Here is a 27,660-nt window from a genome sequence, read left to right as displayed (position 1 = left end):
ACAGTTTGGGCCTTTTAACAAATATCTTAAATAAAATTTAAAATTGTTAATTTTTATATGTTTGTCAAACCATTCCACCCAAACATTACTATTTAGTTATTTGACCTGAGTCTATATGTTGTCATTTGTAATAGACATGTATTCTACATCAGTTTGAAAACTCACGAAGGCACTATCCCACATTTTTTATTTTATAAATTGATAAACATTTGTCCCAGTAACAACATATTGCTAAAAAGGAACTGAATTTGGGTCTATACAAGGCTAACAAGTATTGTTTCTTCAGTGTTTTCAACTTACACTATGTAACTTTCCATTTAATTTAAAAGTTCTATACCTCTAAGTTTCACATATAAATATCTAATTTATCCTCATTTATTGCCCTCTCTCCCCCGTATCATTTACCAAGGATAAACATACACTACGACCCAACAGAAATCTTTATAGAGTAAGCTGAGATAACTAAGTTCTTGCCAAAAATTTGAAACTTATTAATCAGAGGGAATATTCTTTCTCTTAGGTAGTAAAGTTTCCATCAACACTACTTCTGAAACCTGGTGTATCTTTTTCTCCAAAACATTCATAAAATATTAATTTAATAATTTAGATATAATTGATGATAAAGTTCCAGTAATATTAATGCACTGATTAATAAAAAATCAAATGATTAACTAAAATATATCAAGCTTAAAATATATTTAGCAAATGATGATGATACTATGACTCTCACTGACAACAAGAATATTGAATTCAGAGGAACAAATATTGAGATATTCATGCTTTCTGAAGTTATTGATTGGACTTTTATTTGCCAATTCCAGTGTAGGAAATGAAAATATAGCACTGAGAAAAAAAAAGTCAAATTCTCGTTCAGTAATTAAAAACAAATAAATTTATATATTTCTAGATTTATGTTTACTGTGAGCCAGAACTTCATAAGTTACATATATCAAACTTTATGAGGGGCTAGGGTTATGATTCAGTGGCAGAGTGCTCACCTTGCATGTGCAAGGCCTGGGCTCGATCCTCAGCACCACATAAAATAAATAAATAAATAAAATAAAGTTATAAAACAAACAAAAAAACTCTTATAAAAAAACTTATGAATGTAGTTATTTTCTCTGAAGTGATCACTGAGTAGTGATTAGACAAAGGGAGTTTCTAAAAATTCCAATAATGTAATAATAGGCATCTTGAAAGAATTCAGAAATGGTTCAAAGGAAGGAATTTTCACAATCAGTTGTCAAATTAGATTAAGTTCCATGAAAGAAATGACATTTGATTATTTGATTGTTATTCTAGATTCTCTCTGATTCAAGTACTTTAAGTTATAAATGTTCATCTGAGTATTGTTTCATCCCAGAGAGCCTTACATTTTAAACTGTTATTATCGCTTAGTTCTCAAATCTTCATCATGTCGTATTGGGGCCTGACTTCCTTAACAAGACTCCTAAAGTACAAGAAATAAAATAAAATAATCAATAAGTGGGATGGATTCAAACTAAAAAGTTTCTTCTCAGCAAAGGAAACAGTAGATAATGTGAAGATAGAGCCTACAGATGGGGAGAAAATATTTACCACATGCACATCAGATAGAGCATTAATCTTCAGGATATAAAAAGAACTCAAAAAACTTAATGCAAAGAACAAATAACCCAATAAATAAATGGGCTAAGGAACTGAGCAGACACTTTATGGAAGTTATACAATCATCAAATATATGAAGAAATGTTCATCATCTCTAGAAATTAGAAAAATGCAAATCAAAACTACTCTAAGATTTCATTTCACTTCAGTCAAAATGGCAAGTATCCAGAATACAAGCAAAAGTATGCGTTGGCAAGAATGTGAGGAAAAAGATTCACTCATATATTGCTGGTGGGAATACAAATTGGTGCAACCACTACGGAAAGCAGTATGGAGATTCCTTAGAAAACTTGGAAAGGAAACACCATTTGACCTAGCTATACCAATCATTGGATTATACCCAAAGGACTTAAAATTAGCATACTGCAGTGACACAACCACGTCAATGTTTATAACAGCACAATTCACAATAGCTAAACATGAAACCAATATAAGTACCCTTCAACAGATGTATGGATAAATAATTAAAGAATATTATGCTAAGTGAAATAAGTCAATCCCCAAAAAACAAAGGCCACATGTATTCTCTGATGTGTGGATGCTGATCCATAATGTGGGGTTAGGGGGCTAAGAAAGTTTGGATTGGGCATAGGGGAGTAAGGGGTTTGGGCTGGGAAAAATGGTGGAATGAGATGGACATTATTTCCCTATATACATGTATGATTGCACAAATGGTGTGACTCAGCATCATGCACAGTAGGAGAAATTAGAAGCTGTGCTTCATTTGTGTACAATAAGTCAAAATGCATTCTGCTGTCATGGATAACTAATTAGAATATATATATATATATATATATATATATATATATATATATATATAGATGTTTCTTGAATGATCCATATATAGGACAGCCAACTTAGGGGAAAACCCACCCAAAATATGGGCAATAGGTTGGAGGCCTGATAGAACAAAAAGATAAAAAAAAAAAAATAAGGAAGCAGAAGTAGATCCAAACTCTATTATTCTTAAACAGTGCTTAGGTTGATGCTGCTACTACCTGGGAACGTCTGACTCCAGCCCTTCAGTCTTCAAAGTGGACTTGACTCTCCAGAGAGTTTCTTGGCCTTTGGTCCTGGACTAGGGCTGCATCATTGGTCCTACTTGTTCTGAGGCTCCAGCTTCTTTGACTGAGCAGCAACTGGTTCCTCCAACTCTCTATCCTGCTGTGGAAGTATCCAGCTGCTGATCTTGTAAGCCAATTTAATAGACCCATTTTTATAATTGTTTGTGTATGTTTGTGTTCTGATGGCTCTAGTGCTTGCTTAATATGACAAGTTAGGTCTTAAGAACTCAGTGAACGTACATTTTGGTGGGAGAAGCCATGATATTTATGAGTGAATGGATGGATGAATAAATAATATTTTAAGATAATGATATACAGTGCCTAAAGTAAAAGAGAAAATAGAATGATTAAGAATTGAAGACATGTTGTATTAGTAGTCAAGAAAAGTCACTTCAGAGAATGCAATGTCAAAGCATCATCCCATAGAAAATCTAGGGCAAGAGTATTCGTGATAAGGAGGATTAAGTATCAAATGTTAAAATAGATATCAGCTTCACATGTTCCAAAAACAAGAAGGCCCCAATTACTAAATCAGTGAAAAGAAGAGAAAGAATTATAGATATGACTCCCTCATAATGGACATGTGAACAACAGTAAATAGATATTTTAAAAAAATGGAATGTAAAATTTTAGGTTAAGAAAGAATATAATCTGATATATTTAAAATAAGTTGGCTGATATGTGTGAAATGTCTCTTAATGATGAGAAAGGAGGTAACAATAGTTCAGTAATATAGTAGAGAAGGCCATACATGATAGATTAGAAATAAAATTTTAATAAGGTTGAACTAAGATACCTGGGAGAAAAAATTACAAAGTTCAGCAAAATTTGTACTGTGTATTTTTAATCACGTGTGAAGTTAATGAATAACCAGGGCAAAACAAGTCTTTTTCACTTAGTAGATAACAGGATCGTCTTAAGGGTGTTTTGTTGTTGTTGTTTGTTTGTTTGGTGAGGTGGATAGTAGTAGTTTTACTTCTCCTTCTACTTTCTTCTCTTTCATTTTTGTTCCTCCTCCTCTTTCTCAGTTTTCTTCCTTTTTCTCCTACTCCTTTTCTTCCCTCTCCTCCATTTCCTCTTTCTCTTCCTTCTAATGGTCCTTCTCCTCTTGCTGCTATTGCTTTTGTTTCTGCTTCTGTTTTCTTCCTCTTCCTCCTTTTTTCTCGTCCACCTCATCACCAGAATGTTTGCCATTCCCCTTGTTCTTCCCTTATCCCTGCCTACCTCTCTCCCTGCCCTTGTCCTGTTATTTTTACTTATTCTGATCTTCACTACACAATACCCTAGTGGACAGGAGGCTGATCAATGGGTACTGAGTTACCTTTAATTAGGAACAAGAAGCCCTGGTGAGCTTCTGACAATAGGTAACAATGAGGTAATGTGCATTTCAAAAAGCTGGAAGAAATTTTCACCATAACAAATGATAAGTGTTTCAAGAGATATAATTGATTAATCTCATTTAAACATTACAAAATGTGTAAAACATCATGTCATCTCATTAATATGTATAATTTTTGTTTGTATTAGTTAAAAACAAATGTTATAAAAATATTGATGATGTTCTTACATTATTTTGAATATATTTATCAGTATGATTTTTCTATTTGCTCTATACTATGACAACTGTAGAATTTGAACAACTTTTCTAATATTGAGATTAATAACTTCTGTACTTTAATACCGAGTAATCAGTCATAAATTCTGGTTCCACTATTTCTGACATTAGTTCAGGACTATTCTTTGGAACTCTGTTTGGTATTATATATGTCACTAGTCCCAAGTTGTATTCACATCTCTTATATAATTGTATTTTCAGAACAATTTAACAGCCAAAAGATCTGTAGAGTAGAGGGGAGTAATGTGGAGGGAAAGTGAAAGGGAAAAAAGAAGTACTGGGGACTGAATTAAAACAAATTATATTCCATGCTTTTAAAATTATGTAAGAATGAATGTTAATGTTATGTATAACTAAAAATAATCAATAAAAAAGAACAATTTATTTTTTCTCAATTTTAGTTTCCATCCATATTTACCTTGATTCTGAAATGTTTCTCCAGTTTGTTAATTTCTTATTTAAAATATATTTTCCATTCTTGAGCATGAAATTCAAAAGATAAATAATAATTGATTTTTGTATACATTTATTCTACAATTGGAACATTCTCTTAAAAATGTAACTTATAAAATGGTATAAGTCTTGGGAATGTATTTCATCTTACTTCTTCATATCAACTTTACTATAAAGTTAAACACAAAATATTTTCAATAAAACCATGTTAAGTGAGAGAGATATATTTTCATTCAATTTAAGGATATACTTATAATTATTATTATTTTTTAATTGGTTTTCAAATAATTTTTGCATATTGATAGTCTTTCAGATTTATCTCTTTTTTGCTTGGGTCATAGGTGGCGTTAATAATATTTCTTCTACCCTAATAGGAAGTCATATACAGAATTGTAGAACCAGTAAAAAGGTTTGCATTTTAATTTTTCCTGAAGAATCCTTCCAGTATTTTCTCTTGCCATAGTAACTTCACATTTCAATACAAAACCTATCACATAAAGGAGTCAATAGAATAACTTTTGATCTTCCAAAGGAAATTTTCATGAACATTTTTGTTAATATCTTATTAAAATTAAGTTTCATGAAATTTATGCAATTATTTTGATGTTATTCTCTCTGAATTTTTCTTAGTTTAGACATACTTATGATAATCAATTTCTTTGCCATTTCCCTTATTATCTTTGTGTTAACTATCATTTGTTTTTTCTAAGTTCCATACCTTTTGTTTCATCCTATTCCCCTCTGGCCTGTCCTCAACCTACATGTCACTTACCTATAAAATGTCATCATTCGGAAACTCAAACATAATAATCAAATTAACTTCCATTAACTGCTAATTCTGTTACTATAAAACAAATTAGGATTAATATTTGTTGAGATTAAATCCCTGAGAAATACCATGTCAGAAATGCAGAGGCAGAGGAATCGTAGAAGGATGGAAGGAAGAAAAGGGGGAGGGAGGGAGGAAAAAGAAAAGGAAAAGTAACATAAAAGAATATATAAAGGAACAGACTGAAAATGACCAGGCAATTTGATTATGACAGTAGGATGTGTGCCAGAGGCACCGAAAGAAGAATGTCTTTCAAGTCAGAAGTGTTCAACAGCATTAAGTGGCTCTCTTGTGTGTGTGTCTCCTTCTCTCCCTCTTCCTCTCTCTCTCTGTTTCTCTCTCTTCCCAACCACCAGAAGCATTTGTCTTCTCACTTCTGGAGAAGATTTCCCACTTTTGGAGAAGAAGCACAGGGGATCCTGCATACACTGCAGCTTCCTAAGCTGGGTGACTTGGGCTGGTTTTTCTGCAGCCTCTCAGCCACCACCCTCAGCATAGGTACACTGGCTGCCATCCTTGCCACTGGTTCACTCACAGGCCAAAGGCCCTGCAACCACCATGCAACCTCCTGATGCAGTCAGAAGAACTGGAGGACAGTGGCAGGGCCCAGGGAACTGTGATTGGAAGGAACTATCTTACCCACTTAACTACTACTGTGATGATGCCAGGATCATGTACCGGGTGTTAGGCTGTAGGCTTTGTATCTCAGGGAATGAGCCCTGACTTGGCTTCAGGAAACCCAAGCATCTGTATCAGTGGCTATACTACAGGAGGTGGCCAATAGAAATGAAATTCTGAAGTCCTGACTTCTCCAGCACAACTGTGAAGCAAGTACAGATCAGTTTATTGAGTTTTTTTTTTTTTTTGCACAAAATAAACCAGAATGGATCATTGCAGAATTGTCTCATTCTATGTATTCCATGGTGGTGCTGTAACTTTATGACACCTTGGGCCTTGGAGCTATTCCTGCATCACCAATACCCTGGACATAATACCATGATTTTATGGATAATACAATGATTTTATAGATAAACCTCAGAAAAATATGCTTCTACTAGAGCATGTGGAGAACAAGGAGACTCTAGGGCTCAAGATGATTGCCCTCATGGAGTCATTTGTGGATGCCTTGAAAGAAAAGAGTGCAGAAGCTGGAGGTGGTCATCAAGTCTATTCAAGCTGTGGAGGACTGTGATGGAGTGAATCACCATGCTCCTGTGATCCCATAGCCTGATGACCTCTCCTTAGTGTGTTTCACAAATGGTGCAACAGGGAACTCTGAAGGTATGATTCACATCCATCGGAACATGGTAGCTGATTTCTCAGGCTTTCTGAAAATGACAAAGTGATTTTTCTGAGGTAGGATGATGTGCTCATGTCCTTCCTGTCGCTGGCTCACATATTTAGAGAGTAATCCAGTCCATTTTCTACTGCCAGGGAAGGTGTGTTGACTTCTTCCAGGGAGACATCTACCTCTGATGACATGAAGGCTCTACACCTTACCACCTTCCTGGTTGTCCCACAACTGCTGAACTGGATGTACAGCAAGATTTTCAGCCAGGCAGACACTTCATTAAAGCACTGGTGTTGGAGTTTGCAGCAAAATGCAAGCTGGCTGAAGTTCAGAGTGGAATCATCAGGAACAATACTAACTGGGATGAACTATTCTTTAATAAGATTCAGACCAGTCTTGGTGGATGTGTGTGGAGGATTGTTACTGGAGCAGCTACTCCAATAACTACATCAACTACCTCAACTACCTCACCAGCAGCCCTGGGATTTCTTCTGGCAGCTCTGGAGTGCCAGATTTCTGAAAGTCACAGACAAACCAAGTATACTGCTAGATGCGCCTTCACCACACTTGGGGACTAGACCTCAGGGTATGTGGGGGCACCTCTGCCCTGCAATCATATCAAGCTTGATGTGGAGAAGCTGAACTACTGCAACTGCAAAGGAGAGGGAGAGACCTGTGTAAGAGGACCAAATATGTTCAAAGGCTATGTAAAAAATCAGGACAGAACAAAGAAAACTCTAGACACTGACAGCTGGCTTCATATTGGAAACATTGGAGAGCCCAGGATAGGAGAAGATTTATTGAAAGACAATCATTTTGACCCCGACTAGAGCAGTTTTTGAACAATATTTGGAGTGAACATGTTAAGCAGAAACGATTTATGAAGTGAAGGGAAAAGGGGAAAATGAAGAAAGTAATTGGAAACATGACTCTCTTCTATTAACATTATGAACATTATGCTTTTCTAGACTAGATTACTTTATGAACAATAAAACAAGAACATTTATGCCCCATTATGATTTATTTTCTGTTGCCTGGAATGCCTTTTTCTTTTCTGCCAAGTTAGCCTTTGTTTGTTTGGATAGAATTGGTTATCCCTATACTCCTTGCTGTGATTTGGATGAGTGTATTGCAAAGACCTGTATGTTGAAGGCTTAGTCCCCACGCTGTGGCACTGTTGGCATGTGGTAGAAGCTTTAGGAGATTGGACCTAATGAGAGCTCTATAAAATAAATAAGCCTATATTAGGAAATCAGTATACTTTGAGAAATCAGCAAACATGTAACTAAATTGCTTATGGAGGACTAATGCCTATACAACTATTTCAAAATCAATTATATAGCTTGCGATGTAGCAGTTAACTTAAACTATTTATGCTATGGTAACAGAACAAACACCTAAGCTCAAATCTCAGTTTCCTAAAACTAATTTCAAATCACAGTGCCATAAAACAACTAAAATGTTTTTCTTGCTTGTGCTCCTTGACCATAATGGGTCTGCAAAGGTCTCTTGGTTTCTGGTTGTTCTTTAAGTGCCCAGTCTGATTGAGCAGCCACATTCCCAAATATTACAATTTTTTTTTTTGGCAAAGAGGGAGGAATCAATTAAAGTTGACTTTTATGTTTACCCATAATTCTTTCCACAGAAGTGGGCACATGACTCTACTCATCGGAGACCACAGAGTATGATGCAAACACATTCACAGAAGAGGAGCTGGTATTATTTGTTGATCAGCAGTAACAAATACCAAAGAAGTGTGTCCTGTGTGAGACTCCAATATATTGGAACTGTTTTCAAGTTTCTTCCTTGGCAGTTTTTGCTCTTTCCAGTTCAAGTAATTTCTGTGTAATATCAACAAACAAAAATAGACACTGAAGAATGAAACTTCAGGAAAAGCAGCAGAAACATATTCGTTTTATCCCTTAGCACATTTCCTCTCAGATAGTTCTCTTGCCATTCTTGTTCCAAAAGTGGGACAGCTGCTTAAAGCCATATGCTTTGGAAGGATCTTCTATACAGGAAAAGCTAAAAAGAATAAAGAAAAATCAGGACTATTTGCTCACTTCGCTAAACAGTTTTCACTAATTGCTTTCATGATTATTTGTTTTGTACATGAAATTTTACTAGTTTACACCTGATATTTTTATTATGAATTTTTATTTTAACATTATATTAGAATTTTAGGGATAGAACTACTGATATATATTTGATGCACTATATATATGTATACATGTACACATGCATCTATGTATAATATATTAGAATATATAATATATTACATGCATCTATGTATAATATATATTAGAAAAAAATGCAGGTCCTTTCTCATCCTTTATCTTTCTTGTGTCTTTTTTTCTAGCAATTAAATATCATACTTTGTGCAAAATTATCTGTCTAGCCAAATATACAGATTAATTCCAATTTTAACATTATTTTTCCTTGTATGTTATCTTTCTGAACTTAAGACATAGAGGTATATTCTTCATATCCTTGTACATTCTGCTCTCAAAAATTATAATGTAAAACATTACTATGTGCTGTTTTTGAGATCTGAAAGATCAATTATTTTGTTTCTCATAAAAATTAAAAAGTTCAAATAAGATATTGATGGCAACTAGTTTGAATGTATCAGATTCTAAAACAATTAACATAGATTTGTAAAATGTTAAAATGGTCAATATTACATTACAAACATTTTGTAAGATCTATTTCTATACTATATTTGTTTTAATGTACTTGCTTAATACTTTAAATCCAATAATAAACATGAGAGATTTCCATTATAAATCTCTTCAGCAGCATGCATATTAATCATCATTTCTTGGAAATACATAACTGTAGAGTTGTGTGAAGTCAAATATCCATGTGTAATACTAACATTGGCCAATAGATGTCCTAAGAGTTCTAAACACAAGAACTCTCAGAATTAAAATTGCGTATTTGAACATCAGCAATTTCATATGCTCTGTTTTCATAGTTCAGTTACACTCCTGAAATGGCACCATATTTTTAGATTTTAAAGACTCTTAAGATTACCAAACCCCAAATTACTTCCCCAAATTTTATTAACGTAATAGAAGAAAGTAAAGGGGACTTTTACAGAATTGATTTTAAAAACTAAATGAAGGCACCAATGCATCTGATCCATTTAAATTGTTACTTCTGATTTCATTAATGCAGCCGACACTATTGTTACTGTGCTGCAGGATGACTCTAAGGTTAATTTAATCACAGAAGCTGATCAGGTGGAGTTGTGAAATATTTCTTGAATTATCTCATACTTTTTTTTCTGATTTCAGTATAATTTTAAACATTTTATATAACAGCTAGTAGCAGAGTACACATGGAGCTTAATAATAGATGTCATTTTAATTATAGGTCTCAACTTCTGGATTATTTTAAGATTAAAATTTGTTCATAAAGAATAAAGGTTACTCAAGCATATTTATTATATAATTCTAGCAAAATAGAACTATGTTTTTCTCTCTCTACCTTTAGTTCATGAAAATTTACTCTCAAGTGGTTTTCTCTGTTAAGCCAATGACTAAATATTTTTTTCTGTGCTTATCTCCATGTCTAACATCCTCCTAATGAGGCTATCTAAAATTACGAAGATACATGCCGTATAATAATAATTTGAACCATTACTTAATTATATTTACTATAAAAATATTTCCTTAATTCATCATTTCAATTTACATTTCGTTTTATAAAGCAGCATATTTTGAAACTACACAAGCCTAAGAATTCTGTTCATGAACAAATTAATAGATGCCAGCTGTTATTGAAACTTATTCCCATTGTTTACAAACTAGTATAAAAAAAGAAAATATTATTTACCAAGACAAAACAGAAACACAGAATATAACTTTAGAGGGAAACTCAGAGCAAGGTAGGAGAGTGTGCCTGTGAAAGAGATGATTAAGTGAGGAAGATAAAAAGTTTTACATAAAATCTAGAAAAGGTAATTTAAGCCTGAGTCTGCTAAATCTGTCTGTACATTTTCTTTTCTCATGATATGGTTATCTAATAAGCAGGTTTATTTTTCCCTCCAATTTAGAAGATAGACACACTTTATCATAAAAAAAAATGTTAGGCTTATCATAAAGAAAATATTAGGCACACCCACCACCCATAGTACAAACCTTTGATTACAATCTGTAGTGGTCTTTTGCATGGTCCATCACTATGTTTAATTATGAATTTGCTTTAGTCCCTTATTATTGCTGATAATGAGCAAAGTTATTCCTTAAAGCTTAATCTACATATTTTTATCCAGTGTGGTAGGTTTTATCTTTCTGATTGAACAGTATTTCTTAAAGCATGTTTAATTTTTTTCTATTTAATATTACCTCAATGAAGATTAACATCAATGAATTCCTTGAACATCTATATTCATACTATGCATTTGTCCATGTGCTTGTAAAGTTTGAAAAGTCTATTTACATAATGGAAATTAAAGTTCATATGTGCATTGATCTGAGAATTTGAATGACAGAATAGAGTTATATCTAACATTTAGCATGGTATTTTTGTGGAGTACCTCAAAACTTTTATGAAATGAACCATTTAATGGTGAATTCACATTTACAAATCAAAAGCTTTTTTTAAAATGTATGATCCTATGTGCTAAGGTAAATATTAGTGAAAAAAGAACTGTATTCCCCATGATTAAATTTAGCAATCTCTTATATAAAATCAATGCAAATGTTTGGACTATGATAGAAAATAGATACAATAAAAAAAACAGACTCAAATTGCAACATGTTTTGAGAGTTTTACAAATCAAACTAATATAATCTCAAAAAAGATTTAATTATTGCAAATATTGTTTAGATCACATATGTCTAATTGTAATGAAAGTATTCTCTATTTCATTAGTATTGGAGTTTTAATTCTGAAATCCTACACTTTATGTCCAAATTTTGAAGAAAATGCATTTGAAAATTCTCATTAGAACATGCTACCCCTACACACACATTTGTACAAAGATATGTTTAAGGTCACAATTCTGGGTTAGCTAAAGAAACTCAGACATGATATGTATCCACGTTATACCAAAAGTATTATAACATATTTAAATATTCTATGAAAGAACAGATAGCTAGTAAACTGTTAAAATAGAACATTAAGATAAAATAAAATAGATAAAATGCATGAATGAAAATGAAGTATCAAGAGATAAAAGAAAGAAGGAAAAGAAGAAATAGAAGGAAAAAATAAGAGGAAATAAGAATTGGAAAATGTATATTTTCAAATGTCAAATATAGAATTTATATTTAACATTGTATATTCAACATTAGGAATCTCTACAAAAAGGCTAAAAGGTGAAAGCATAAATTAAATTTCATCCATTTTTTCTTAATAAAATTAATCTTTAAATGCTCTAACTATTCTTTAAAAACATTATATGCATATATATTATCAGGGGAGAGCACCAGAAGTTAGATTGCAAATAACTGGGGATTTCTAAGAATCATATTTATACTTATGTTACAATCATTTTGCTCTTGTTAATTAGATAAGATTTTGGGGATTCAATGCTATGAATTTTTTTCTGGATTTGCTTTATTTTGAGCCCCCAAAATTACCTAGCAAAAGTACTGCATCTTAAAAGCCAGGCTCTGTGCACATGCCTGTAATCTCAATGGCTGGGGAGGCTGAGAAAGGAGGATTGTGAATTCAAAGCCAGCCTCAGCAATGTTGGAGGCACTAAAAATCTCAGTGAGACCATGTTTGTAAATAAAATACAGGTCAAATGCCCCTGAGTTCAAGTCCAGGTACTAAAATAATAACAACAACAACAACAATGATAATAATAACAGTTATATATATATATATATATATATATATATATATATATATATATATATATATATATATATATATATATATTATATATATATATATATATATATATACTTCATCTTTGCTTTTAAAAATAAACATGTTCTTTGTTTGCAACAAACCTCATAATTGACTCAAAAAATTAAATATACACTTATTATCTTTACAATATAATTCTAATATACTACAAATACATAAAATAATTGTAATTTAAAAAGAAGTTTATAGAGTCTGGTAGCACTATAGAAGTCCAAAAAATATGCACACTCAGAAAGCCAAAATACAATGAGTTTCATAATTTGTAAGTGTTACAGCCTAATATGTTTATGTAAATTATCCAAGTTAAAATCCTTATGTATATGTTGGTTTTTTAGCTTTTAAAATATTTTCCCTGAGTATATTTACTCAATATTTTAGTCATCTTTGCAATGATCATTTGCAACTAAAAGGCCACTGTCTTTTTTGCATTCCTTAAATTTTATTGTTACTTTAGAACTATTTTAAATATCTGAACAGTAATTAAATGCACGACTGCCTATGAAATATTGTAGTATTGCTTATATAGTAAATGACTACTTTTTTATTGGTTATTCAAAACATTACAAAGATTGCAGAATCACATTGGTTACACATCCACATTTTTACATAATGCCATAATAGTAACTGTTGTATTCTGCTACCTTTTCTATCCTCTACTATCCCCCTTCCCCTCCCCTCCCATCTTCTCTCTCTACCCCATCTACTGTAATTCATTTCTCTCCTTATTTTTCCCATTCCCCTCACAACCTCTTATATGTAATTTTGTATAACAATGAGGGTCTCCTTCCATTTCCATGCAATTTCCCTTTTCTCTCCCTTTCCCTCCCACCTCAGGACTTTGTTTAATGTTAATCTTTTCCTCCTGCTCTTCCTCCCTGCTCTGTTCTTAGTTGCTCTCATTATATCAAAGAAGACATTTGGCATTTGTTTTTTAGGGATTGGCTAGCTTCACTTAGCATAATCTGCTCTAATGCCATCCATTTCCCTGCAAATTCCATGATTTTGTAAATGACTACTTAAAGAGACCCATTCTGACTTCTTTTAATTTCAAACGTTGCAAGTGAAATTTACTTGGTACCTCTCTTAGTCTCCTATTTGCTCCTAGTCACCCCTCCTCTCTTCCAACCTAATTACCTTAAGATAATTTTTTCCACAGTCAGAGTAACCAGTAACTAAACACCAATTTATTTTTCTTAAGAGGAAAGTTCTTAAGGTTTTGAATTTCAATAGAATTTTCAATTGTAATATAGAAATTTGAGAAGTTTTTAAAATTCTAATATGGGTTCACAAAATGACAGATATATAGAGAACTGTAGAGTTAATTTGATATAATCCTAATATTCTACAAAATGATGAACGTGATGAAACAGTAAAAAAAAAAAAAAAAATTGTCCTTAGTCACATTGCCATTTAGGACAGAAGAAAACCCAGATTCCCCTGGGGCAGGGTACAATGAGAGCTCTCAATGCTTTATCTGCATTTATGTATGTTTGTGCATGCTTCCACAAATAGTTTATTTCTTTAAATTTTTATTTCTTTAAATTTTTATTTCTTTTCGTTCTTTTTAAAGATGGTCTGAAAGTGATCTCATTTCCCTTTCATGTTTGGAAGGTAGTTTTATGTTCCAGTTTCATCCCCAAGGCTTTTGAATAATAGTATGACTGCTTTGATTGAATTCATTGCCCCAAATAGCCTGATCACTGGAGTAAATGGAAAGATAGTGTCCACTAAACAAATGATAGAGATTTTGGCAGAATTTTTTAATGAATGTGTAATATACTCTACATATCTCTACAGTATATTTTCAAGTCTTTTCTGGCATTTTGGCATAATGAAAACGAACCAGATAAAAGTACATGTGTTCTTTCCTAAAGAAACATACCATGTGTGCCATAGACTGCTTACTGAATCACTGAGTATGTGTGATGTGTGTGTGTGTGTGTGTGTGTGTGTGTGTGTAATGAGCAAGATAAAAATGCATGGCACTTGTCAATTATATATTAATATGAAATAAGTAGCTGTCAGAGGAAAATAAAGAATTGCAGATTATCCAGAATGTAAGAATTATGATCTAACATTATTAAAGTGACATTCCTAGAAATTTGTGTATTTGACAAACAAATGGGCAAGTTCTCAAATAAAACTGCAAAGAATGGGTTATATAGGTGCAAAGCAGAAAAAAATGAAAGTTCCCTTAGAAGTAAAATTACTCCAATTTTTTCCCATTTAGTAATGATAAAGTAAGAATTTGGGGCTATACAGCCATAAAGTAAGTTGATTAAAGTCCCTGAATACACCAATGAGCAGGTACAGTGTGACATTATGTTAGACTTCTGAAATATCATGACTCATATCAGTATGTGCGCCTTCTGATGGAAAACAATGTGTTAAATGCTGTTTTTTTCTTTTTTTGAATAAACAACTTTATTTTGAAAAATGCATTATCGAATTTAAGACAAATTAGACTTATATTTATATGCCCATTGCTTTGTACAAGTAAGTCATGTTAGCTGTAGTTGAATTGTGTGGACGGTATGTGAATAATGACCCTTCTGGATGATTGATTGTTTCAGTTCACTAAAAGTGTTTGTTTACAAGTTTAAGCAGTCTGTGGAATCTGGCATGGCAGGCACCCTTTCTCTTGCTGTCAAAGCTCTTAGAGCTTCACTGGGACAAGAAACATCACATATACTGAGAGAATTGCTAAAGGCTCTGAAATGTTTCCAGCATATCCCATTTTTCATAGAACAATTGATATATTAGACATAATAAATATTGCATAACCTTCAGAATTTTGGCAGTGGAAGTTGAAGCTGAGAACTTTTTTTCCCTCGTTATTAAAATGATTTTTTATAACCCCGGAATCGCCAACTGTATACTGTTTGATAATATATATATATATATATATATATATATATATATATATATATATATATAAAAATCATAAAAATAATTAAGGACGGCTCTACGGGTTTTATAGAAACGTATATGAAGTCTGATATGTACAAGGTAACATTCATGTTAGTTCCTTTTTAAAATTCTCTTTTCAAACGGTGATAAACATTGCAAGTGTTCACGTCTTCTCCTTGGGTTCGGAAATTTTTTTTTTTTTTTTTTTTCTCCACACAAGTTTCTGCAGCAGCTCCCCACAGCAGCTCCGCGAACCAAGAAGAGAGCAGGAACCCAAATAAAGATCCTTTCTGCTAATCCATGGTAGGAAGAAAAAGCAAAGTTTGACCAGGAAGATCAAAAAGGATCAGGGATTTTGAGAGGAACAGATTAAAGAATTCATACCAATTTTCAGTCTCCTCCCACCGCCTTACCCCCTCCTCTTCCACCCTCTCCTCCAGTGCCCTCTCTCTCCGCCCTGTCTTCCTGCTAGAGCTGTGCCAGCAGCGATCCTCGGAGTGCACAGAAACGGCGGTCCCAGGGAAGGCAAAGACTCCAGCGACGCGGAAAGCATTTAGTTTCTGCAGGACAGATTGTGAATGAATCTCGAAGTCCAATGATGCCCATGCTGATTTTAAGCTTGGATTTTGTGGCCTTGATTGCCGCAGCTGACCCCAGCAGAAGCCCAGTCAAAGGGGCGGCCCCTCACCTCTCAGCGAGTTGATATGCAAAATAGTTACGTCAGAAGGTGGGGGCGGGGCTCCCCGGGCTTGAGTGGCAGCAGCTTTTGCCTGGGAGGAGGCGCGAGAATCAGCCTGGTTCAGTGACTGAGACAAACTGGAGGTGAGCGGAGCTGGTGCTGTCCACTGTGCTGTCGGTGCTGAACCTGGGACGCGACGCGAGCGGACCGGTTGCTCCAGCACCTGGAGGCAACGCCCTCTTGCACCCTCTGTGTCCTGTGGGACCTGCTTTACCAGCAGGACCCATATCAACTTGACAAAGGAGTGTATCGGACGTGGGAGAGAGTCCTCCGTTTGGCAACCTGGGCACCCATTCAGGCGTGACTTTAGAGATTTCTATAGTTTTAGAACAAACTATTTTGATTTTTTCCAAGCTAAGACGATCTTTTTAATCTTTTTTTTTTTTTAACTGTGATTCACACATCCACATCCTTTAGGAATCTTTCTGAGGGACTTTTTTATTACTTAAAATAAGGTAAGAAAAGAATATTGCTATAAATGTTTACAAGTGGGTTAGAAATGCAGATTGTTATGATATTAAAAACAAGTTATGCTTATTTTCATAGTTTACATTAGGACTTCGGAAATGATTGCAAAATATATTTCAATAATGCTATTTTCATTATTATTAGGAGAGCATCCGTTGATGGTTATGTACCAAATTCTAGAGGGGAAGTTGAGAGCTTTGCTTTCTGTGAAGTTCTTATCATCATGTTATATCTTTCTTTATGAATACAAATATTTTAGAGCAACACTCCCAGTGTGGCTCAAAGGACAGAAAACATTTAATGCAAGTTCCCCAAAATGTAAGCAAATGACATTAAATCCTCTAACAATTTGTTCAATTTGAATGCACTGATATCTGTTTAATAAATATTACTTCCTGTATTTGAAGCTGGAACTGCAAAGTACAGAGCTATCTTCAGATTTTTCTTAGAGGGGAGGAGGTAGAGATAAGAACATTTATACTACTGCTGGGTTCATTTAGATGTGTTGTTATGCAGTAGATCCAAATAAAACTTGGGAAACAGTCTGTGAGAATTCAACACCCAAGGTCATGTGTATTTTCAAGTTGGGGGCTGTTTTTTTTTCTGCTATTGACTAGTAAATGTCATCCCCTCCCCACCCCCTCAGGTTAGAGGTGGATGTAAATGGGAAGCTCTGATTTAATAATACAGTATTAGCTTGTATTATAGTCTCTACTGCTGTTGGTAATTGAATGGAACTGGGAAGCGTGGGTTGAGAAAATGTCTCGCTATTTCAGCAATGTTTAACCTCTTGGATGCTTAACAGAGAGCTTTTCTCTACTTAAGAGATTTTTCTTTTGAAGCTATGTTGCTTTTGTCAATGGGCAGTATGTTCTGAATGTGTATGGAGAAAGAATTCAGTGTGAATAACCACTTAACAGTATTTCTCATAGTGAGCAATTATTAAATGATAGAAGTTATCTTATTCCTTGTGTTTGTTATTATTATTCATGACTTAATTTAACAGGCATAATAAACAGAATTCTGATCTTTCATTTAGGTCATTCCATGGCATTAGATTAATTGATGGCTGGAAAAACATGAGGATTGTGTGACTATACAGTCCATAGATAGAGTTCAGGTTGCAATTAGATGTCCTATATTAATAGGAATGGGTTAAATATCACTCTGTTCCATGTTTAAGTGTCTCTAAACTATATTTTTCAGCAACTAGAGAATAGAGTAAGTTTAAATATTTTTGTATTTTAAATAGCATAAAAATTTTATTCTACTTACATAGAGTTACTAGAATGGACTGTAGTTTTAGTGTTTTTTATTATCAATAATTATCTCTTTGGGTAGATATTTTTTAAATTTTATTTATAACACAGTCCTACATGACAGAGATTGTTATAAGAAATGGATAGTGTTGTAAACACTAGTGGTCAAGGGTAATTTCCTAAGTTGTTCCCATATTTTACCCTAAACTAATACTCTTTGTGGGATTCATGTTGGTCATGGGATCTGTGCTTAAGTATTAATACAAATTATTAACGTTCATCAAGAGAGAATAAATAAATAAATAAATAAAAGAGGGGAGGCTTATAAAGCACTCAGCTACAGAGTTCATATCAAGCAATCTCCTGTAAGTATATCATTCCGTACTACTCTTCATTTTTAACTTTTCTTATAAAACATTATAGTGAAATAAATATTCAGAGTGTAGTATTTTGAACATAATTATTGGTTTTTTAATTTAACTTTATCTATCTTGAATATTAATGTTATCTTAATTTTATAACTTACTTGTAAAGCAGTAACATATGTCCACATTGTGTTGTTTTAAATGTACATTGTCTTCTGTTTGTACAAAGTTTTTCAAGAAATATGCATAAACTGTTACCTTGAACTATCAGTATCTGAGATTTGTTTGCATGAAATTTAATGCTATAGTGAAACATTAAAACATTTGAATGTTTTAATTAAACCATTAACATTAAAAACAAAATATGTTATTGACAATAATAATGCTATACATTGACTCAATGACATTGAAGAACTATAAGATTACATAAAATTTTTTTCTGATTTTCCTACACATTTAGCTTTGTATATTTTTGAAGTAGATAAAATTTGGTTCCCATAATAAGCCAAATTACTATGTAAGAACATTATTTAGATAGAGAATAAAGTGCCAACTCTATACTATTAAATTACCAACTTTGAAACATTTATTGAAGATAGTCAAATGTAGTAATTCCTTAATTATTTCAGAAAATGACCAAATTTTGAATACATAACTTCTTAATGTAAAATAAAAAGGAATATTCACTAACACAATACTGGGTAGCTTGTTGAAACATTAGTTTATTCCAGTGACTCTATAAATGTTTGCTTCAAAATGATGAACTTTGACAACGTGTGGTTAGAAAATCATTGATATAGTTTAATTATATGTCACATGACATACTCAAGTTGTTTTTTGTAGTTGTTTCTCAGTTTCTTAAATAAGTACATCTATCAAACCAAAAATTTTAAACTCAAAAATGAAATTGCTGGGTAGATTTATATTTTTTTCCTTACAAATAAGATAAATTCTTACATATGTTTTGTAAATTTAAGATAATGATTAATCAATTTAGGTTTTCTGTTTTCAAGACTATGTTTTGCTTTATCTTTTTCTGCTTACTACCATGGCCAATGGAAAAATGCAACAAGTAATAATAAATAAAAATACTCTAAAAAGTTTGTAAGATATTTTGAAGAAATTTTAAAGTGATGTATATGAGATAGTGACTATAGTTTATTGAGAATTTTCTTTGAATAATGGATATTTATTATGTTTAAGTTACATTTACCAAGGAGACCCAAAGGCCTTAAATGATATATCCTATCAATCTTTAATTTCTTTGCCCAATTGCTGTACTAACTCTAGTACTTTTTGTTATTCAATATATTGTAAAGCTCAAAATACTATTGAACTAATAGGATTGGAAAACATTTCCTGTTGTTAGCATCATTTTAACAGCCAGGTGACCAATTACCCTTTACCAAACAGACTTAATCACCTTCTGCTTCAATGCTTCCAATACCCTTTGGGTGTAGTCTACTTAAGGTGAGCTATAAAATCCCTTGTGGAAATACCTCAGTGTTCCAATTAAATTGCTAACACACAACCAAGCAATTGGTCCCTTTGTGCTTTAAATCCCATTAGTATTGAGGAATTAATATTATTACAATGAATACACAGTGTTTTGGTAAACTCAGTTTTCCAATGAGGTTTAATGTATATTTTCTAAAAGAGGAAGAATTAGATATTATAAATAGTCAATGAGAAACTGTGTGTGTGTCTATGTGTATGTGCATTTTGGGTAGATTTTTACAGCTTTGGGAATGATCTAGAACATGCAAGTTCAGGAAATGTTATATAAGCCATAATACAGAATAATTTTTAGTGGCAAACATGTCTTCTAATTATTTTTTTTAAAATTTAGATTAGTATGCTTAATGAGATATCAGTTTGTTTGGTTTTGCATAAAAATGCCATTGAGAAGCTATCAAACTCAGTGGCAAGGGAAGGGACTGTGGAAATGAAAATTTGCAGGAAAAAGAAAATAAAGTGTATGTGTGCACAATGAAAAGTGTAGAGTACCATGTAAATACTGAGGAAAATATGAGTTTCAATAAAGGATTTGAAGATTTTTGCCTATAAAAGAAAGACCTGTAAAAGAGATGGGGTGGTTCCTACGTATCTTCTAGTAATAATCCATACATTTCTCAGGAACAGAGCCTGGATATGTCCTACACATAAAATATTTTTATTCCTTCTATATCAATGTTTTGATACATAGATGTAAAACATGGGAAGAAAAGCAACTTAACATTGAACTTTCTTCCTTTAAAACCAAGTAATTAATATTACTTTAATGTGGCTTTTGGTATCAAATTATGTAAATCTCTAAAGCAAAGTGGTTGCTTAGTGAGTTCATTTGCATGTCAATACACAGAATATTATTCTCATTCCTAACCAGTTCACAGCACTGTTTGCAATTCTAAATCCAATGCAAAAGATTTAGAAATACTTTTTTTATTCAGTTTTATTTAAAACTATTCATCATAATTGACCATTAAAAGAAACTATCTTTAGCATTATATTTCCTTTGTAAAGTAGCAGCAAGTTACCAATTAAAATATATACATCTAAATGATGGTCCCCAAAGATAATGATGAAATGGAAATATTTATCTTTCATCATTGGACCACTTATTCAAAACTTGACCACTGAGTCATAACCCCAGCCCTCCTCCCCTACTTTCTCTCTCTTGCTTTTGAAATATGGTCTCTCTAATTTGCTTAAGACCTTGCTAAATTGCTGAGACTGGCTTTGAACTCAGAATCCTCCTGCCTCAGCCTCAGGAGCTGTTTGGATTACAGGCTTGCTCTATTGCACCTGGCTAGATAGTGTTTTAATGACAATAAAATTTTATTTTTTATAAGTTCCTTAAGCCCTAAAAGTAAAGGTCCTTACATACTTGAAGAAACAAGTTCCTATGTGTCCTCTGTGATTATACGTCTATTTTTCTCAAATCCTCAGAAATTAACATATTCCTGATGTAGTCAGCCTGAACTGCCTTGTTCAGGAATAAGGAGGATAGAGCCTTCATATTTCTAAAGACAATGGTCATCGAGTTGCTACCAGTGAAATATATACTGCATAATACCAGAAAACCTACTCATATGTGAATATTTGATCTTTTAGTCTAGATTTGCTTGTTCATCTGTGAATAGAAAGCAGACAGAAATGGAAAACATTCTAAGTATTAATAGTATGTGGAATATATTTTATTCATGTTAGGTCATTTTATTCATATTAAGACATTTAACATTTACAGAACTGTGTAAAGTTGGTATGCATTGTAGATTTAAGAAACCAGAGCTCATATCAAACATTTGTACCTCTCCATATATGTTCACACAACTAGGATTAGGTGGACCAAAAAATCAAAACAAGCTCACCAGTCTGTACAGACCTTCTGTCTCTGCTTAAGTCAGATATTCAACTGGGTCTGTCTTGCTCAAAACTATTTTTCCCCTTATGTTTCTCTCTTTGTGAATGTCTCCTATTACTTCTGCAAGACTTTTCCTCAATCATTAACTTATATTAAAGTTATTTATTGCATATATTGTTTAGTATGTATGCTTTCAAATATATGATGTCAGAGGTCTAAGGATTTTCATATTTATATATTGTTATAAGAGAGCTGCATTGTTTGATCTCATAGGCCATTCAAAATAGTAGTAGCAGCCAATGTTTTTCTTTGTACCTCAAACAGAACAAGCAACAGTAGAATAGAGAAGTTAGTTCCTAAGAGTTCAAGTTTTATTTTTCCCCTAACTGAACACCACTTTCAAGAACAATAAATACATGGTTAACTTAAGCCCACTTCAAGAAATCAGTACTTGTGTTACCAACTGCTACTCAAATTGAAAACTTCAGATCAGATAGCTGGTAAAGTATTGAATAGACTGTGAAATTAAATAAAAAGAAGCAAAATAAAATCACAAGCCTTGAAGCCCAATACCAAAAGAGGTGGTTTAAGGTGGGTACTTGACTCTCTAGGAAACATAAAGTACTTCACTTTACTATTTCTAGTTCTATTTGAGGTAAAAAAAATATTGACCACTGGTTGCTGGTCTTCATTTTCATCTATCATTTAGGCTGACTGAGAAGAGGTGACCACAGATGGTGGTAATTATAATGTAGCTCTCAAGGGAACTGCAGAGTTGCATCAGATTCCCGAGTGAATCCCCATTATACAAGTTTTTTTGTTGTCTTACAAAATGGATCCCAGAGGAGATAGAAAAGTTTGATTTTCTGGAGAAACTTGAAAGTGGAGTGTTGATAGGGACTTTTGTTTAATATGTTACCTGGTTAACATTACCCACAGTTATCACTTTTAAAATGTAGTTTGATATAAAAAGTTGATACTTCTGAAATTTTTGCACCATTCTGTCTTCTGTATTCATTTGCCTTATTCTCTGTAGAGTCCTCCAGGAAGTCCTTTCAGGCATCAGCCAGAATTATGTTCTATTCACAGATATTTTCCTAATCTATAGCTCTGGATGAGACTGGAACTCCATTAATGCATTTACAAAGATGTTCTGGATATTTAACTCTGATTTCATCATGATAAATTCCATGAATTCATCATTTCATCTCTAACATGATCCCCCATCCTAATTTTTTTGTGTGTCAAAGACACATTCTTTTTCCATTTACCTGTTTCTGAAAATTCATAGATATCTTAAACTTACAACTTTTTTTTTCTATACTACATGAAGCAAAGTCTCCTAACTTTTGACATCCATCCCTTTGTAATATAGTTTTATACAGTTTTACATTCTGTATTCTTTCATCTTATCACTTTTACCTTGGCTAAGACTGTACAAACTCAAATGGAATCATTTTGACATTCTACATTGACCTCTCTTATTCTTGTTTCTTCCTGCTGGAAAATTAATTAATAGTAATAATAACAGTTAAAATTTTTGATTATTCTAAATATACCATGTATACTGTCGATTATCTACAAACATGAATTTATTTTATGTGTACAATATCCTAGATGTGGATATTGAGAAACCAAGGCTCGAAGAGTTATGTTGTCTACACAGCTGGGACTCAGATCAAATTTTGTCTGAAACCAGCTGCATGATCAGATCATAATCATTATTCTTTGTTGATAGAGATGTCATACCTCTTCTATATTTCTCCTGATTAAAGTAAGCTTTCATATGCCTCTGTGTTCCAAGATCATCAGTATATCTGTAATTTTTATTACATTGAGTCGAGATCTCTGCTGGCTTTTAATTTATTTCTGATTGGTTTTATATGTTGGGAGTAGTCAGTTTGATTTTTAATTGACTCATATGTTATAGAAACCTCTGTAAAACAAAGATAAATCAAAACTATAACAGAATTTTCTACCACCATATTTATTCAATTTCCTGTCTGAACTGATTGTATTTTTAGTAATTCTCACTTAGAACACACTCCTTTATATCCAGTCAACTTTTTTTACAGTTATAAGAGCAGATTGTGTTCACGTGTGCTTTTCAGAATCTCTGAAGTTGTTATGGAAGTAAATGTCATGTCAGTGTCATGGTATCACCAAGACATTCATTTTTGAACAAACATATTTGTTTTCCATTGTTAAAATAAAAATTACTGCAAGCTTAATGGCTTAAATGTGCAGTATCTGATGGTTCTTCTCATGTATATTAGGAATTTGTCATGATTTAGGGTATCTGTAAGGTGGGTTCTCAGTTCAGCATCTTAACAATCTAAGTTTCAACCAGGGCAGGGTTCTTGTGTGGATCTCAAGTTTCTCCTCCAAGATCATCTGTTGCTATCAAGATTTATTTCTTAGATCCAAGAAATTCATGAAAGCTTGTTTCTTCAAGGGTAGCAGAAGAGTTCCCTATATTCAGTTTCTGGTCTCTAGAACCACTTTTAAAGGGCTGGATCAACTAGCATAATATTCCCTCTAGTACACAGAGTCCACTCATTTGAGACTTCACATCTTTAAAATTTCTTTCTCTTGGATTCAGAGATATATTTCATCATCTTTACAGAATACTGTAGTTAAAAATCAAGTTATTGGTCCTCCCTACTCATAAGGTGAGGTAAATATAAGAATATGGATTGTCAGAATTCCTGTTACAATTCTACCTACAGTATCTGGTGAGAGTTCTACTTGAACTGCAGAGTCTTTTTTTCATTGCTATAATATTGTGAACTCTTCTTTCTGGGCCCAAGATTTGTGACCTGCACTATGCAAAGTAGAGTCTGGACTTGCTTTTGTATTTTAAAACATATCTAACACTATTCTTCCTAGTTAATCCCTTTATAAGAAAAAGTTTGAGTGTTCTTTTCATGTTTAAAAATTGTGCAATTTAAAATTATTGCATATACACATATATGCATATATATTTATACGTAATTTAATGTTCATTTGAGTTTATTCTTTTTTTGTTTTTATTTACAATGTAGTATATTGAAAATGTAAGATCATACTGCATTTGTATGATGCTTTGTGCATGGATGACTATAATAGATTTATGCTGTGGGATTTTTGTTAATGTTTTTAGATCTTAGATTTTGGTAGTGTACAAACATTTCCCTATTCTTGACTTTGGTATCTACCTGAAAACCACACAAAAAGTGTTTTATTATTACCTTATTTCATGAAACATAGAATCCTCTCATGTATATCAGGAATTTGTCATTAATAACATGCTTTATAGATAATACAGAACATTAAATAAAAGATAAAATGATATCTTACTTTTGGTATTTTGAGAAAGTACAATAAATTTATTTTATATTTACTTTGAAAGAAAAACTTCACATTTCAAAAGAACATCATCTTCAAAAGAATATTACAAGAAGATAATAATAATTTTCCTTGTTTATTTAGTCTAAAAATTGGTAAGTAATTAGATTATTATATTTATGAACATTGAGTAGAAAGGAAAATGTCACTATACTGGCATCTTTTATAATTTATACATAATTAGGTAACTTAATATTACATAAGCTAAAGAAGATTAGTTCAAATTCAGTTTTTAATTTTCATATAAATAATAACTTACTTTAAATAATTAACATCATATTAATTGTAAGATTGTAATAAAATAAATTTAATAAACATTATGTACACATGCTCTTTCAGGTGCTGGGATTGAACACTAATGAGAACTGGTAGAGAACTGGTGTATTCTTTCTGCCGAAAGACACATTAAGCAAACAAAAAAGATCACGAGTAATGCCTGATATTCTCAATGTTTTTTTTTTTTTTTTTTTCCTCTCTTACTGGGTATTGAATCCAGGTGCACTTAGCCACTGAGCCACATCTCCAGCTTTTTTTAATTTTTTATTTTGAGACGGGGTCTCCCTAAAGTGCTTAGGGCCACACTATATTGCTGAGGCTGGTTTTGAACTTGCATTCTTACTGCCTCAGCCTCCTGAGCTGCTGGGAGTAAAGGTCTGTGCCACCTCACCCAGCTAACACTGTTAATTCTTTTTTTTTTTTTTCTTTTTTTGGAAAGGGGTAACAGAGATTGAACTCAGGGGCACTCAACCACTGAGCTATATCCCCAGCCCTATTTTTTTTTTAAGAGAGAGTGAGAGAGGAGAGAGAGAGAGAGAGAGAGAATTTTTTAATATTTATTTTTTAGTTCTCGGCGGACACAACATCTTTGTTGGTATGTGGTGCTAAGGATCCAACCAGGGCCATATGCATGCCAGGCGAGCGCGCTACTGCTTGAGCCACATCCCCAGCCCCCCAGCCCTATTTTGTATTTTATTTAGAGACAGGGTCTCATTGAATTTGTTTAGTGCCTCACTTTTGCTTAGGCTGACTTTGAACTCATGATCTCCTGCCTCAGTCTCCTGGGCCACTGGGATTACATGCATGCACCACTGCACCTGGATGAAACTGTAATTCTTAATGTGAAAACTAAAACAGGTAAAGATTGCTGAGGGATAAGAGAGCTACCCAAGATAGTGATTATCTTAGGTATGATTTTATGCCATTCTAAATTAACATTACTTATGGGGTTTTGGTTTGGTTTGGTTTGCGTGGATTTTGTGTTGCTGGGAGTCAAACTCAGGGCCTCCAGCATGCTAAGTATGCACTCTACCACAGAATTGCATTCTTAATGTTATTCTAAAAAGTATCAATACTTTTTTTCATAATTATAACACTGAGAAAAAAGGATATTAGTACACCCCAGGGATTTCAGAAAAGAACTTATCATTCATTTAGCAATCAGCAATTTTAGGTTGGAAGAATGTTAAATACTAAATATTCACTCATGGAAAAAATATTATGATTATCATATCTGGATTTGATCTGATACCTTAAAGTCCTCCAGAATGAGCTTTAATTTGTAAAATAGCACTCATTCTTAAGTTTCAAATTGTTGGCGAAACCCACAAGACTTATATCCTGAAAAAAATAATTATTTTCTGAAATTTGTAATTTTCTCAATGAAATTAGCTTCCATCTTTGGCAATATGGTATATTTAAAATAGGTTTATGAGGTCATATTCTTTTCACTTTTAAACACACTATTCAGGGCATTTTGCAACTAAATCTGTTAGTTAAAACCAATTTCTGAGAATAAGTTTGTACTCTTTGTGAGTAGTACAGTTTACTTGTTCAGACCTTTATATTTTTTTCATAGAAAGTTTAAGTGCTCTAAAATCTATGTTTCTTCAAGGCAGTGATTGAGTGAGCTGGTATTTTTTTCAAATGATTCACTATCCAGACAGTATGTCATTATTAGGGAAAGAGAAATGCATAGAATGCTTTTTGAGTCTGTAGATGCTTGAGAAACCCCAGTGTTTATCATTTTTATGCAATTGTGTTCTTTTTCCAAAACGTATTATATCATAGGACCATGTAAGGCAACAGCAAAAGAAAATAATGGCAACAAAAATGCATCTACAACTTTACAAAAAAAAGTAACAATTAAATCCATAATATCTCAATCTTTTGGCAGAATATCAAAGTTAGTGCATTTACAGAAAAGTAAGGCTTTATAGAATTTGTACAAATTGTGCCAAAGACTTGCATAAATTGTTTCTTTTGGTAAGATTTTTTATACTGCTATAATTAATTGAGCTAAAAAATAAAAGAGAAAAAAAAACAAAGGGAATAATTTCTACAAAAGACTTTGCATTTTAAGTCTGTATCTTTTCAATTCGTGATA

The 27,660-nt window shown here is 32.8% G+C and overlaps 1 pseudogene; it reads left to right on the top strand.

Annotated features, from left to right (window-relative positions):
• The first annotated feature begins 4,081 nt into the window (after nt 1-4,081).
• Nucleotides 4,082-7,729, top strand: LOC144257131 (long-chain-fatty-acid--CoA ligase 6 pseudogene; annotated as a pseudogene).
• Nucleotides 7,730-27,660: the final 19,931 nt, after the last annotated feature.

Source organism: Urocitellus parryii, chromosome 10 (genome assembly GCF_045843805.1).
Source record: "Urocitellus parryii isolate mUroPar1 chromosome 10, mUroPar1.hap1, whole genome shotgun sequence".
In the NCBI taxonomy this organism is placed as follows: Eukaryota; Metazoa; Chordata; class Mammalia; order Rodentia; family Sciuridae; genus Urocitellus; species Urocitellus parryii.
Note: the sequence above shows the minus strand (reverse complement) of the source record. Positions and strands in the feature narration are given on the sequence as shown.